This window comes from Athene cunicularia (assembly GCF_003259725.1).
Source record: "Athene cunicularia isolate RWA chromosome 1 unlocalized genomic scaffold, athCun1 chr1_part1, whole genome shotgun sequence".
NCBI classification, from domain to species: domain Eukaryota; kingdom Metazoa; phylum Chordata; class Aves; order Strigiformes; family Strigidae; genus Athene; species Athene cunicularia.
Window position 1 is genome coordinate 107,669,106 of NW_020799091.1, and position 15,305 is coordinate 107,684,410.

The 15,305-nt window shown below is 37.2% G+C and overlaps 1 protein-coding gene across 10 annotated transcripts in view; it reads left to right on the plus strand.

The window, feature by feature from the left end:
* Nucleotides 1-15,305, plus strand: part of ROBO2 (roundabout guidance receptor 2) — a 1,105,399-nt gene that overhangs the window by 873,293 nt on the left and 216,801 nt on the right. The gene's annotated exons all lie outside the window — the stretch shown is intronic.

Consider the following 15,305-nt stretch of genomic DNA (forward strand, 5'->3'; position numbering starts at 1 on the left):
TGTGTGCACATATATATGTTGGCTTTAGTTGCAAAGTGTATTATACTTTATGGCAGTAACATGTTGCAGAGTGACATTGAAACATTAAGAATCATGTATCATTGAATACCAAGAGATCGCCTATTGTTTTTACCTTAGACCTGAGTCCCATCTCCCTTTTCCTTTTTGCATACATAATTTTATTTTGTCTTCCAAATAGCATTTTAGATGTGTTACTACCTAGCAGACTGGCTGCTTGCTTCTTGGTAACTGTAGTCTTAATAAATAATTTATGAGATGCCAAAATAGTTACGAGTAAGAGCACTGAAGCCCATTGGCTTCCTGCAACAGTCTTAAATGCTGTTTCTTTCCAGAGCCACAGATGATTAACACCATGAAAATTTAGTGAGGAAAATGTAATAATCCTCTTGAATGATAAACATCAGATTTCCAAAAGTCTTGGCAATGTTGTACCTTGTGAAGACAGTAAAGAACATTTCCCATCCTCAGCTGAGAAGTCATGATGCTGAGACTGTGTTTAAAATGAGGCATTTCATCTGGATCAGCACTTTATATGCATCAGTTTTTCCTGAAAAGTTAGAGCAATAGTAGAAGCAGTAAATAATGGATTAGTCTTCGGGTTTTGATGCATGTGTGTATCCATATATAGATACTTTTCAACCATTTCCCTCTAGTCATGTCTGTATGGTAATTTCTGTTCATCACAGAAAGAGCTACCAGAAGTGCTGTAAAGACTTCAGTTTCTAATTAAGGAAATAGTGGTTTACAATAAGCCAAACTGTCTCTTATAGCATTCCAACTAATCCGCAGTAATATCTACCACTGACACTCATGCCATTTTGAACACATGGCATGTGGCCTGAGGAAGTTTACTTGATTTCGCCAGCCTGAGTGTAGCGAGTGCAGTCATGGAGTCAGTGTGGAGTCACTAGTGTGCTGTAAATTCACAGCCAAGTCTTCTGGGTGGTAATGTCTTCATTTAGAAAAGCCCTTTATCAGAAATGGGGAGGCTTTATCATTTATTTTGATCAGTCTCTACTATCAGTGTTTTCTCTGTTCCGTTTCTCATTGGTGGTCTATTACAACTTATATCAGCATAGTAGATCTCTGCAAACTCCCACTATCTGCCATTATTTGTTGTGTATTTTATCGACGTCTATATTTAAACACTTAATGCTCTTCATGATGTTCTCAGGATCAGTAACAGCAGGACATCAACGTAAAGCAGCTCAGTGCCATTAAAACTAAGCTACTAACTTACATCGATCTAAAATAAACTTGCAGATGTTGTTGCTGTTGTTTTACCCTCTCCGTATTGCTTTTCATTCTGATTCTTTTAACAGTGCATGTTTTTCAAATCAACTGAATTAAAGCTCATAGACTGTATTAAACATAAGCTGTTACAGTGGACTTAAGCGTCTGCTTAAAATTGTCATATGGAAAGCAGACTTTTCTGAAATATTTTCATTAAAATGGAATTAATTTCTTGATATTAGGTGAGATGAAATTTAGAAAAATATTGAAGCATCTACATAGTAAAACAATACTGAATGACAAACAACACTAGAGTGTCTCAAAATCTGTAAACAGAATCTGAATATTAGTCTGTTCTATGTTTGAAACTTCCGTTCTGTTTAAAGAAAACAAACAGAGAACAACAAAAAATCTGGAAAGTTTTGTCTGACTCAGAATGTGAATTTGAAAGTGAAATTTATTTGCATGTCACTTTTTTGAGAACTATCATATTGTGGTCAAAGTAGAGCATAGAGAGTTTTAAAAGACAAAAGGCTGATTCAGAAAGTCAGAAAACAAATAGCAGGAAAAGAGTTTGCACCTGTCTTCTAATAAAATATGTATATTTTTCAAACATGCCATTGGAATTGCTCTTAAATTGTCGAGTATGACCACTGCAGCATGCACTGCATACATTCCATACCGGTGGTAACTTCTTTAGAAGATGATATTTCCCTATAATTTTTTTTCCGTGTATAAAATGGGCATGTAATTAGCAAATGACTATATGGACTTGCCTTAAAAAACAGCAATAAGCTGTCCATACTGTTTTTATAGACACTTTGTAGACACCTGAAGAATAAGCCATTTGATTTCTTTAGTGAAAGGGAGGTTGGTATGGAGAGGAACCACTGGTTATATAAAGCATGTATAAGCATACCAAGTGAATAGATTGAGACTTGGAAACCTTAAAAAAACCTGATCACCATTGTTTCAGCTTTGGGATGTTGTTCTGTGTTTAAATAGTAGGGAGAGGGTTGCTAGTATATTGAGGCATGTTCTTTGTTACATTTATAGGCATAAGAGTGCTCAGCAATAGAGGCTGTGGCATGGCAGAACAAGATAGTTCTGACTTGCTTGTGTCTGCTATGTGTCATCTTGCAGCTCAATTAGTTATTTTTCTTGCCCTGCCCTAAATTGTTTAAAATGTGGGGAAATCTGGGCTTCTGAACTTCCTGATGTGGACCCAGGGGTCTGGTAGCGCTAGCACTACAGAGGACTCCTGTGGAATATATTATTCCCTAAATAATATATTTTACAGCTATTATTTTTCTGTAACTAAAATCATTAGCTTTTAGATTTTTTTTCCATTCTGTGAGAATTGAACACTTATATTAACATCATCCTTCCATTTACCTCAATATTTTTCCCATTAAAAATTTCTTATCTTTTGCCATCTATAGAAGTTACTGAGAATGTAATCAGTTATAAAAATGCATGTTTTCCTCTCACTGATTTTTTAGAAGCGGGACTTGACATTTGCATTCAATTTGATCACACCAAATTAGGTGCATATATAGGCTCTCAGACTCATCGGATCCTGTGGCACAAACGTCTTTCATCACCTTTGCCTAACCTTTTTTGAAAGAAAAGAGTGATGGGCTGATATATATATAGTAGTGTGTAAAACAAATAGTTGGAGAATGGAAGCACCAGATTTTAAAAGAAGTAATGAACTGGTATGGACTAATAAGTAATAACTGAGAGGACTAACAAGTAATAACTGAGACTTTGGCACCTTTCTTAGACGAGCAATAAAAAGAACATTCAACATGAAAAATGAAAGGTGTTATGGAGATGTTGAATGTGATTTTCCTTTCTTTTACTGAGGGATTATGAGAGAGATGAGGGATTCCAGTCCTTGAGAACTGGAGATAGTAATTTCTCTAGCTCTATGGGACATACTATGCTTAGGAACGAAACTATGTCTAATAAAATCTGAGGCTGAAATATTACCTCTGGCTTCCAGAAATTTATTCCTTTTATTCTCTCAAAGGAATGCTACATTCCAGTTAACCATCGGAGCACCAGGGTTCACCAGTGCTTAACAGTTATTTGTGATATATCGTCTGTGTATTTCTGTGTATATATGTATCTCTGCAGGATTTTTCTGAGAGCAGGGATGGAGAGGGAGAAATATTTTTTATCTGTAAAGTTGAATGATAATGTAATGACCAACCTGCAACACAGAAAAGCCTTGCTGTATGTGTTATTTCACCTCCAACATTTTGTTAATGAAACTATTAAATCATTAATGAGTAGTAGTATACTGCTTACATGTACACATGTTAAAGGGTCATATGAATGTCAGACAATAATACTCCAGTTGTGATTCTTCTTTGTGTACTGAAACCATTTCTAATAGATACACACAAATTTTAACCTTCCATGTGGACAGAAAAGCAGGAATCCTGCAGGGGTGACATCAAGAACATAGAAAGGTCATTAAGGCTGCAATCTATTTACTAGGCATATGTTCCTCCTGGCTTTTTCTCCTTTGTGTAAAATGCCTTGCAAAGGACATTTTCCAGTACTGAGCTATCTAAAATGTGAAAATAATTGTATGTTTTTGAGACAAATGTAATACATTTATCCTCAACTATTTTGCGTCCTGCAATCTTTTCCCTTCCAAACATTTCCTTTCTAATTTTCTTTCTTTTCTGAAATGTGGTTAGAAATAACTTGCATGAGTTTTTAGTGTTGTGTATTTTTAAGGTGAGGTTACTAGGCCAATATTTTACAATTGGAGCACCTTCCTCTGTAAACATTTGAGAAGGTGTATTGGCTGTGGAATTACTGAAATATATTACCGCCATCTCTCAGAGATTACAAATACATCTGAATTAATGTTCCTTATTTTTGGAATCTCATCCAAATCTCATTAAACTCAACTAAAACATATGCTTGTAGGTCAGTTTTCCTGAGGCTGGTTGCTTAAGGCAGTATTAGCTATGGGCACACTTGTGAGAATTGCAAAATCATGGTCTCATCAGTTAAGTGTTTCTGATTCTGTCATTGCTTCAGTGAAGGCTTTTTACTTGAATTTGTTATGAATAAGTGAAGAATATAAACTGAAGCAGACATATGGAGATAGAAGGAAAAGTAGGGATGGAGTCTTTAAAGCAAAATACATAGACTGTAACCAGTTCTTGGCCTGGTTTAATCATTATTGTAAGGACAGTATCCATAGTTGGCTTTCCTTTGGGGTACTCGGTTCATCGCTGGAGGTGCTGCTCTAAAATAGTTATATTCTTTGCTTGTGTTTGGATTCCCTTCTACTTCAGATTCGTTTGTCTCCATGAAATGCGTAAGAAAAAGACTGTTGAAAATGCTTGTTAACATCACAACAGCAGTAAAGAAAAGAATCAAGCCCTCCTTAACTTCTTATTTTTCAACCCTGGACAGTGTATGTGACCAGTCTTTGTTTCAGATGCTGACTGCCTTAGGGTTGAGATGTGGAAGGCAAGGTACAACATTTAGTCAATAATCCTAAATGTAGAAGCCTACTTTTTTGTAAATTAATTTAAAAGTTCCGAACAGAAGGGAGCATTTTTTTTTTTTTTTTTTTTTTTTTTTTTTTTTTTTTTTTTTTTTTTTCTTTCTCTCCTAAGTTGTAGACTTTGCTTTAAGGACCCTTCATCTACATTTTTCATTTCCATTAGAGAGCTAAGTGGATATTTTTTATCCCATGAAGGAAAGATCCATCCTGAAAAAAAAAAAATCTTGTAGGAGTTCCTAATTTGTAGTAGTATTCTGAGTAATGAAGGGGAAGAAATGGTAGGGAAGAAGGTCTGGACTTATTTTTCTTCAAAGTTTAGAAGTCAGGCAAGGTGTCTCACTAGATTTCCATAGTTCAACTGACAAAGGAATTTATTTTAAAGGGATTTTTTTAGTATCTTGAATAAATCTATTTAGAAACTGACTGAATTAAGAAAGACTTCGTTACACCTACTTGATGCTTTAATGCAGTGGAGGTTTTTCTGCAGCAATTCTACATATTTATTGTAGTTTCTAAATCATGAATCAGCCGTGGCATTTTGTTGGAGTAAGTGTGTAATTAAAGTGCTATGTGTAATAAACCTAGAAATTTTTCAGTGGGAAAAAAAATAACCCACAGATTTGTCTTAATTATAAGAAAAAAGAACTGAACACAGCAAACTCTCTTAATTAGACCCTCCCAATGCTTTTACTTTTTTTTTTTTTTTTTTTTTTTTTTTTTTTTTTTTTTTTTTAATAAACATGCACAAACTACTGATATTTCTTTAACCCTTCATTTTATAATTTTATGGTATAGAAATTGCTTCTCTTGCAACAGAAATAATAATCATATGGGACATCATTATTATGGAACTTTATAATTCAGTTATGGAATTCCCAGTTAGAGTTATATGTTAGTAGGTATTAAACAGCGATAGTTACTTTATTTATTGACAGCTTTAAGAGCAAAATTGCAGGGAAGTATAAAGGGTATTTTGCAAATGAATTATATCCTTGCTGTTCAACTACACCTGGAGAAAGAGAGTATCTGAGATGTGTGTTTTGATGGAGTAAGCTGTAGAAATTAGAGCTTCGAGCAGTGTCACTGCTGGGAAAAATTGGCAGCTGGGGAGAAAGCAGAGATGACCTGATTCACCCCTGGCGAGCTGAACTACTCCAGGGCCTCAGGGAGGCGGGTCCCCAGAAGAGGTCAGTGCATACCAGATAGAGCCTCTGTGGTCAGAGCTGGAAGCAGAGAGAGCGAGCTCTAGCGCAGCCAAGTGTATTGCCATTTGCAATACCTTCTGCCTGTATAATGATAAGGACCTTATCAGGCTCATGATGAGGAAGGAAAGTATATATTTAATCAAGTCTAAGGCTTGGTATGGCTTTCTGATGCACGTGCATGGCCTCCATGCAAAGAGGCAGTTGAGGGAGACTCAGAACCAAGAAAACATCTTAAAGCAGACATCTCCTGGCTGGCTTACTAAATCTTTCTAGACCCCTTTGACTATATTGACTAGATTTCGGTTGACTGTCATGGGACCTTAGGCACCTATCCCACACACTGACCTCAAATTTTAGCTGAATATTTTGAGCTGAATCTCATCAGCTGACTTTAACATCAGGAATCAATTGCATCAGCACAAGCTATTATTTATTAGTAGCACTATTGTAGAAGCCATTGCATATTCACCTCTTCCACAACTGTGACCTACCCAGGAGTGGGTTTCCCTTAAATCATATCTGTCAGCCCCGTGCAGATGTCTTAGATACCCCCAGGCATCTAAAATGGTACCAGGCACACATATTTTAGGGAATTGTATGCCAGCCTTACTCTTTTACTGGCAGTTGCAAAGAAGTAGTAGCAAAGTAAAAGCTAACTTGTCATTTCCATTTTTATAAGTTACAAATGCAAGTCCATCACTGTTCTGTCACTGAAGATACTAGGTCTTTAATATAAGACAGATAACTCATGTTGCAGGTATATAAATTTGAAGAAAGTCTAATGCATTTTTACTGAAATAGTCCATATTAATAAAGAAAAGATATCATTTTTTAACTAGAGGTGCTCCAAGAAACTACTATTATTATTCTACCTACGTGGGCAACAGGTAGCTGAGAAACCAGAGCAGCGTTGGCTATATAGATCATGCTCCAGCATCCTTAATCAGCAATGAAAATGTTATAATTTCTCCTAAATAAAGACTAATGGCATACGAGGTCAAATCATAACATGTTATAATCAGGACAATAGGAAAAATTGTAGTTAGGTTTCCTTTTCCACATGGTTGCTGACCCAGATGATATGTTAAGACTGCTTTTGTCTTCATTTGGGTAGTTCCATAATTCAAAGTAATGGCAATGCTGGTTCTGCCTTGAAATGGGCAATAGGCATGCAACCCTGGTCAGTGCACACATGCAGTTCTGAACAACTTCTATCTGTAAAGAATATATATAAATAATATAAATAATATAAAGAAGTACAAATCAGGCAAATGTTTTCAGAAGAAATATAGAAATAGTTAATTGCTTTATATATATGCAGGGACTTTGTTCTGTGGGAAGAAGTTTTAAGCTCACAGTATGTTTGGGATGAGGCTACAGATGTATTTATTCACAGTGAATAGATATGTAAAAAGGGATCTTAAAGTCATTTCTGTCAGCTCTGTTGGAGCTAAACAAGAAAAAGGAAGTATATGACCACTGAATCGATTACATGGAGACATGTTTCCCCCCTCCTCAAAGGGTAATACAAATGTGGAAATCAGATTCTGGTAGCACTCAGGAGGAAACTACTGCCAACTGGTTGGACTCCTGTAACAACTTGATAGAGAGAGGGTTAGATGTCTAGACATTCTTCATATATTTTACTTACATTGAGTTAAGTTGATTAAAAAGTACAAGATGACTGTTCTGTTTATTTTTATTTTAAGACATACTTGTAGCACCTCTGACTTTTCACCTTCTTCTGGAGAAGTACACAGGACTGATGTTGTGTTGATGCCACTGTTAGACAATTTTTCTGAGCTTGCATGGGTTCTGGTATTTCTGTATACCTTAATGGTGTTTTTTAATGCAGTACAATGAATAAAGAACCTTCTGTTCTTCTGAAGATCTTTTCAAAAGCCTTCTTTTCAGCTTTAGTATGACTGCTTCAGAGATGGAGAGAGATTTAAATAGTCATTCTGATGCTGAATACTCATTTAACATGTTGCAGCTGATCCTAGTGGAGTGCTGTGTACAACTTAAGTATCAACAGTGGGGTTTCAACAGAGCTCAGAGTTGCTGCAAATTTCAGTTCTTGGCAAGAATGTCAGTTTTATATGTGCCAAGTGTCTGTTATTTAACCAAGCAGAGGATATTGAGTTACTGTAGCAGAAGCAAGATGTATGATTCATGTTTGCATATCCTTTTTCAAAACAGAAACAAAGAGATTTCACTTTTAACATGTCACGCTTCTCTCACTAGCCTTTTCCCATTCACATTGGCATAATTTGGCAACAGAAAATACAAGTATTAAGTATTTAATCACTTATTTAGTGAGACGGGTAGCAGAGCATCCTGTCACGTACTAAACCAAACTAGGTAGGACCAAAAACCGCAGCAGTATAGTATGCTTTTTAATGTTGTAGAGTGATAATCTATGTTGTTAAAATTATGCCACTATAAAACACAGATTGAGTAAGATTTAAAAAAAAAAATTATATTTACAAAGCAATAAAGATTTTAAATAAAAGTTTTCTTTTAGGCACTTACACTGGTTTTGATGATTTGATATGCTTAGGTTTGGGAGTTTGTTTTATAATTCCTCCTCCTATTGCTTTTGAAAAGATTGCCTTTTCAAAAGATATATCTGGGGGCAATTTGGATTTGGTGCTGTTCCTTTAACGCTTTATCTTAAGACTGCAGTCACTGTCAGAACAGATCAGATCAGCACCCCCTTTAACCCAGTTTTGTCAGTGTGCCACTGACCACCACTGACTGCAGCCATAAACAGGGCAGCGTGTGCTCCCATCTGTGTCAGCTCCCTGCGAGGTATCAACGACAATTCACCTGGCCGCTGTGGCCCACCAACTCTGCTTGCTCCTAACTGTTGGTCAAATGGTGTTGGAACTTGATGAAGTTTTCTACAGAAATGTTAACCAGATTTTCCTGATTCAGCTATTCTCACTGAGGCTGAATGTTAAGGCCATTCAGTATACAATGAAGTGGGTATACGGATAATTAACTTTAGGATGGAGATTATTTTTTCAGTAAGAAAACTCAGCTGAAAACAAACTTTAGAGTACGTTTCATTTTGGTTCCAGATTAATTTTCAGGGGTGGCAACTGATGTGAATTCAACATAAGTATCTCTGGATAAAAGGATGGACTCTACCTGTCCTGTCTGTCTTATGGCCTTTCCCCATTTGCGGGGTATGCATGCAGAAATAACTGTGACCCTTGCCTTGAATCCCTGGTAGCTTTGTGTGATCAGAGAATCATGCAGTTATCTGCAGTGCCTCTGTAGGTGCCAGTACGTGTCATACATGAATAGGTCCTGGTCAGGTCACTGTCCTGGGTAAGTGACACTGCCACAGACCACAGAAGCATATTAAAAAGTAATGTGTACAGTCCCTTCAGTTCATCTGTAGCTATACTACATTCATTTTTACTTCTTTGAATTAAGATCTCCAAGATATTTGAGGGATGATTAATGGTTCAACAAGATGAGAAGTGTGGTCATCTTAGGTTTGTGTAGTAACATTCCCAGTACTTTGTCTAGCACACTTTTTTAAAAACAATTCTGACTCATTTGAAATTCCTGGATAATTGTAAAGGTGACTTGACTTTAAATGAATAGAACAGCTGTGACCAAATAACAGCATTTATTTTCCATTTCATCAGAACTTTGCAGTATTTAATGTAGGATTTTATAGTTCACCTTAGCTTCATGGTTAGCAGGGGGCTTTGGTTCCAAAAATGTTTGTTGCTGACCTTTGGGTCTAGAAAATAGAACAAGAAACATAATGAAGACGTTTGACACAGTTTTCATATTCTATTTCAGGTGGGACTGCATGGTAACAAACTGGGGGAGGGGAATTGATGTGGAGAGGTATTTTATCAGCTATGCTGCACTGTTCTGATGAGAGTCAGGTGTCCAGTTTGAGTAAATGAGCAGAATTTTGTTTTCTGATACAGCATTGTATTTGGAAATACAAATTTCCAAATAAACATGTCATGAGGTTGCACAAAAGGTTCTTAATAATTCTTCCATACCCAAAGATTTAGGCTAGAATAATCTATTTACTGATGTTACTCTATCAGACTGAAGCAACCAAAATGGTTAAATGCTTCCTGAAGCAGTTGAGAGGCAGTATTGTGTATTTCAAAATTGGAAAAGGCATATTCATAAGTGGAACAACTGCAGGCATTCATTTTTCATGAAGCTTCCTAATGTTTTTTTTGCCAATTTACATTAAAGTTTTGACCTTTCTTGTTACCAATATGCAAAAATCAACTTCTATTTTGCTTGATATTGTTTGAAATAAAAGTGATATCTGTGCTTCTGGGATTGTGGACAGCTTTTACAAATGGATAAAGCAAAGAGTTCAATTTTATTATGTACACGGATGTAAATTGAGTGGGTCGTGGCAGGGCAGAAGCAAATGGGGGAGTTTGCATTCTGGTAATGCCAAAGAAAATGATAGTATGATTTGTTGTCTAGGATGAAATACATATGTTCTCTTTTTTGCATTCCCCTTGTAAGAAGTTTTCTTACCAAAGTTGGCCTCTTTTTTTCCCTTTTTAGGGGGAAGATGGTACAGAACCTTTTTCCAGGTTTTGTACTGTTTTATTGTAATATTCAGGCTTCTATAATACTTTCTGAGGTTGGATTTTCAGTGGTCATGAACTGTCGAAGTCCTGATTTGAATCTGTGTTCTTGAATCTGTCATGAAATCGTAGCTACAAGACATAACTGTCTTTTTCTTGACTATTTCATTTTAGAGGGAAAAAGCTAATTATGTATGTCATAGTACTAAAATGTTTGGATTTAGATTATTTTAGAGGAGGAAGAGGTATCGTTTTGGTGACCAGAGATGCAGAAGTAAATAGAAAAGTAAGGGAAAATGGTTTCAGTAATGCATAAAATAGAGGAACTGAAAAATAAAGGAACACAAAGGAAATAAGATTTGAAAGAAAAAAATGATAAAGAAACCAGCAGATGGGGATTTTGGGGAAACCAAAGAAGTAACAGAAATAACTGTGCTTTGTTTTCGTGTACTGCTTGGCCTTAAAGCTGTGTTAGGCTAAAGTGTCCTTTTTATCAGAGCAATGGGTGTTGCAGAGATTATTTCAGTGGCGAGTCTGTGCAAAGATGAATGTGCTTCTGTTTCCCTCTGCTGATTAGCACAGTCCCAAATGGCAAGTGTGATAAACCCTGGTCTTTTGATGCCCCTTTTTTCCCTTCAACTCAAAGACTTTGAGATCACAGGGTAATTTTTTTTTCCTAACAAGATACCGGTGTTTTCTCCAGAATTCTTCATAAATCAGACTTTTAAAATACTTAAGACGGTGTCCTTACATTTCCTGTTTCCATGGAATCTATAGGAGGTTTAAAGTATTCCAGGATGCCCTGCCAGCCCTTAAAGCCATTATCAGATTTTCAGTCTCTTGTGTCTCACTTAGATCTTCTGAGGTATATTGCATAGCTGTTTTTGGTTGAGCAGCTCTGCATGAGGAGCTCTTAAATGATGCCTTCTAAACTTCCTGTATTCCTTTGATTTCACACTGGGTCTATTTTTTGCATCTTACTGACATTTGTCATTCCCTTGAGGCAAGTACTACAGCATATACAACACCCACAGCTAGATAATCACAAGTTTGGACCTGCGACTGCTTGAAGCGAAGACTTTTTAAAGAAAAAAAATGATGTGTTTGTGTAATTAGTGCACTGACATAGCATCAGAGGGAAGGCAGCTGTACAGCCACTTTACGTAAGGACTCTTTCCAAAACTCCCATTTCCCCATTTCTGTTTTTAGGTAGCTTTTTTTAAACCTGCCTGTCCTAACCTTTTCCTCAGCTTGTCCAGAGTTGCCACAGTGCATGCACACGAATGGGACCACTGGTTAGTGCACCTGACAGCTCTGCTCTCTTGCAACACATGAAGACAAAACACAGCTACACATAAAGCAGGGCTTGTGCTTTGGTGGAAACCAGGCTTCAGACCTGAGGGCAGACAAGTCAGAAATGGCTGACTGGTTTGGTGTAAAAAAGGAGCACGGCTCAACATTTTTTTTTTTTTTTTTTTTTTTTTTAACATGTCATCTTTGAATGTAATTACTGAAAGGTTTTTGGTTTTAAGAATCCTTTTCTGCAGCATGTATTTCAAGCATTCCCTCGTCAGCTGTTAGTTGAGCAACCAGGAAGTTGCTTGACTGTTATACGGTGCTAAAGCATGATGCAGCTTCTGTGCACTAACATAATTGTTCAGTTTAAAATTTAAAAGAAGGATAAAACATAGCAAATAAAAGAATGTAGGAAACTGGATCATAAGAAAGAGATTATTAGAGTCTTTAACTGCAGGACTAGGGAACAGAGATTTGGCTTCTGGAAGAGTGTGCAAATTACAGTTCAGGTTGGTTGTACTAAAGAGAGAGCAATGACAAAGGCAGTTTGTCATGAAATATGGAAAGGCTATGCTAAACAGCCTGTAATTATGAGCAAGTTTCCATGTTTGGCAGCATTACCCTTTGGAAATATTGCTGCATCCATTGTTTCTTGCCAAGCTATGGCACACCGGCTCCCTCAGGTGTGCTGGCAGACGTGTACATGGCCTCACACTGTGAACCACAGCTCAGTTCCACCGAGCAGTCACTCAGCATATTTTTTAGGAAGGACACAAAAGGAGGTTTGGTAGATTAGGTTGCCTGAGCTGCGTCACAGTGTGATCCCACAAACTACTGTGCTGGCACAACTGTGGCATCAAAATAGGAGCAAGGAGTGGGAGGAAAGCAGCATTTGTTGCACAAGCTCTGTAGCTGTTGAACTGAAGTGTAGATATTTGGTACTTCAGTGTCAGGATGGCCTCAAGTGGTCAGAACTGCATATTATAGTGTATTTCAAAAACCCTTTTAAGGTTCAGGCGTGGCAGAATGCCAGGCTTACTGTTCGATGCCTTTTGGCATGAGGTCTGGTCGTATGAGAAAGCTCAAATTGGCAAAGAGAAAAATTAAGGTTCCCACCTCTTCCATCTTCTGCTTCCACCTGCTTGACCCTTTCCTTCTGCCATGTCAGGGCCCACATTGGGGGCTGGTCAGTGTGGACAGCAGGGTCAGGGGTGCTGCGGCATCGCAGGGACTGGCACCTGCAGTCCTGGCCCAGCTGGGCTGGGGCCAGCGGGGGGGCTGGCCTTGCCCCCAGTCCTGACAGCTTCTTCTTGATGTGTTTTGGATGCTTCTCTTGCTGCCTTTGTAGCATGCTGCGTCCATATGGTATATAAGTGATCTGAAATCTGATTGCATCTATACATGAAGTTGTTTTTGTTTTTTCCTGCTCAGCTCCCTTTCTGAGAGAACTTTTTGGGACAATATAGTTAAGTTGCTCCAATATTCTCTGAATTGATTCCCATCATTTCTAAGAAAGGTTAGTTTCTTATTTCTGTGAGCTTCAGTGCTGATGCTTCACAGGGATAATGTTGGACTTGGTGTTAAAGCATGAAGGCATTGAATATGACCCAGCATACAGCCTGCAACAGTTTGCTGTTGTGCTTTTGGAAATCTGCTGAGTAGCAGTCACAGATTTTGTCAGATGAGGGGTTTTGCTGCTAAGTAACACTATCTGGAAAAGGACAAATAGTCATATGATCAGGTCTTTTTACCCTAAATGCCGTTCAAGCTACCAAGTATGAAAAGAAGTTCTCCTGTTCTTCACTAGAATCAATCCTGATTTGTGCTGAAGCAAAATCAGGTTAATCCATAAACTTAAAGAACAATAAGAAATACATAGAACAGAAAAAGGATATATCTAATTAAATAGTGTTAAAACATTGTTTAATATTTATATTGCCTTTGTCTTACACTATGATAGGCTTCATAGGTACGTAGAGCCCTTTTAAACATGGTAACTTAAAGGAATAAGAAATACTGTTCACTTACTGTGGGTGAAACCCAACCCTGTCAGAGTCAGTGGAAGTTCAGTTATTTAATTCAGTAGAGTCAGGTTTCTGCTGTTTATAATGACCTGCTGTATGTTTGGATGCCCTTTCAGTACAAGAATTAGCTTTCACTGCTTAAATATTTTTAATACTTGTGAAGATAGAGTGTAATCAATCTGCAGCTCTTTGTGCTGAATGTTAATTTTATTTCCTAAATTATATTATTTTCTGGTAGCCAGCTAGTGAAGATGGCAATAGGATAAACCAACTCAAAGTAACCGTCTCCAGCACAGGTTTTCCCTATGTTTTATGTTTCATAGGGAGAAATAGGGCTATTTTGCAAAACTGCAGGAGGAAAGCTGTGTGTGTTTCAGTTTTGTAGAAGATACTTATCTACAGATAATCTTTCTTACTGTGTTGAGCATAAATGCCAAATTCCAGTTTGAGCTGGGATGTTACCACAGCTCTTCAGTTTATGTCCTTTTACAGCCAGACTTTTACAGTAAATTGACTGTAAATCAGAAATAAACTCTCAGTATACCAAATGGAAACTGTAAAAATCTTTGTGAATGAGTAAAATTCCTGAAAAGTAACTCTTTTGGAGTTGGAAAGGGGATTTAGCAGGTTTAGGTCAGCATTAAAACAATGGAATTGCATGTCGATTGATACTGCCATGTTTAGAAAGCTGCCAAAGAGTTCACTATTGGCAGAATTATGCTTGGCAGGGTTTAAATTCCACTACCCGATGATCTTGTCTGAATTTATCATTAACGTGTACTTTCTCACTGTCAAATCCCTCAGCGATGCATTTCATTTCCTTTATACTAATTTTCCAATTTTCCTTTTTTCGTCAAGTGAGCAGTTTTGCAGCATCTCAGATGCAATTTCTACACATATTCTGTGAATTGCCAACTTTAATTTCACTTGACTGTCTCTTTGATAGAATTTTCCCTACACCACAATTGTTTTTATAATTCCAGATGGGTAATTATGGGCTAGATGGTAATACTTTGAGGGAGGCAGGAGAAGCAGGTAGTATACATAATAAGAAAGGGTTTGAAAAATGCTGTTGGGGCAGGGAAATGGAGAAAGGCAGAATCTTGTGAGAAGAAGTTGCTATGCCTTTAATTTAGCTTTAATTCAAATACATGAATCCCTATATGTTGTTTTTTTTTTTTTTAATGTGACATCGTACAGCTAAAAATACACCAGTGATGTGTACAAGAGGAACTAAAAAAACCCTAGCTCTTCCTGAGGGTTATAAAGACTCTCAAGTCTTCCCATTTTCCTAGATTCTTGTCATCTGTGCACTCCAAATTAAATTGGAATAATAAATAAAAAATCCACTGTATAGCAGGGCAAAGGTTTCTTCTGTAGATCTGTCTTGTTAGCAAGT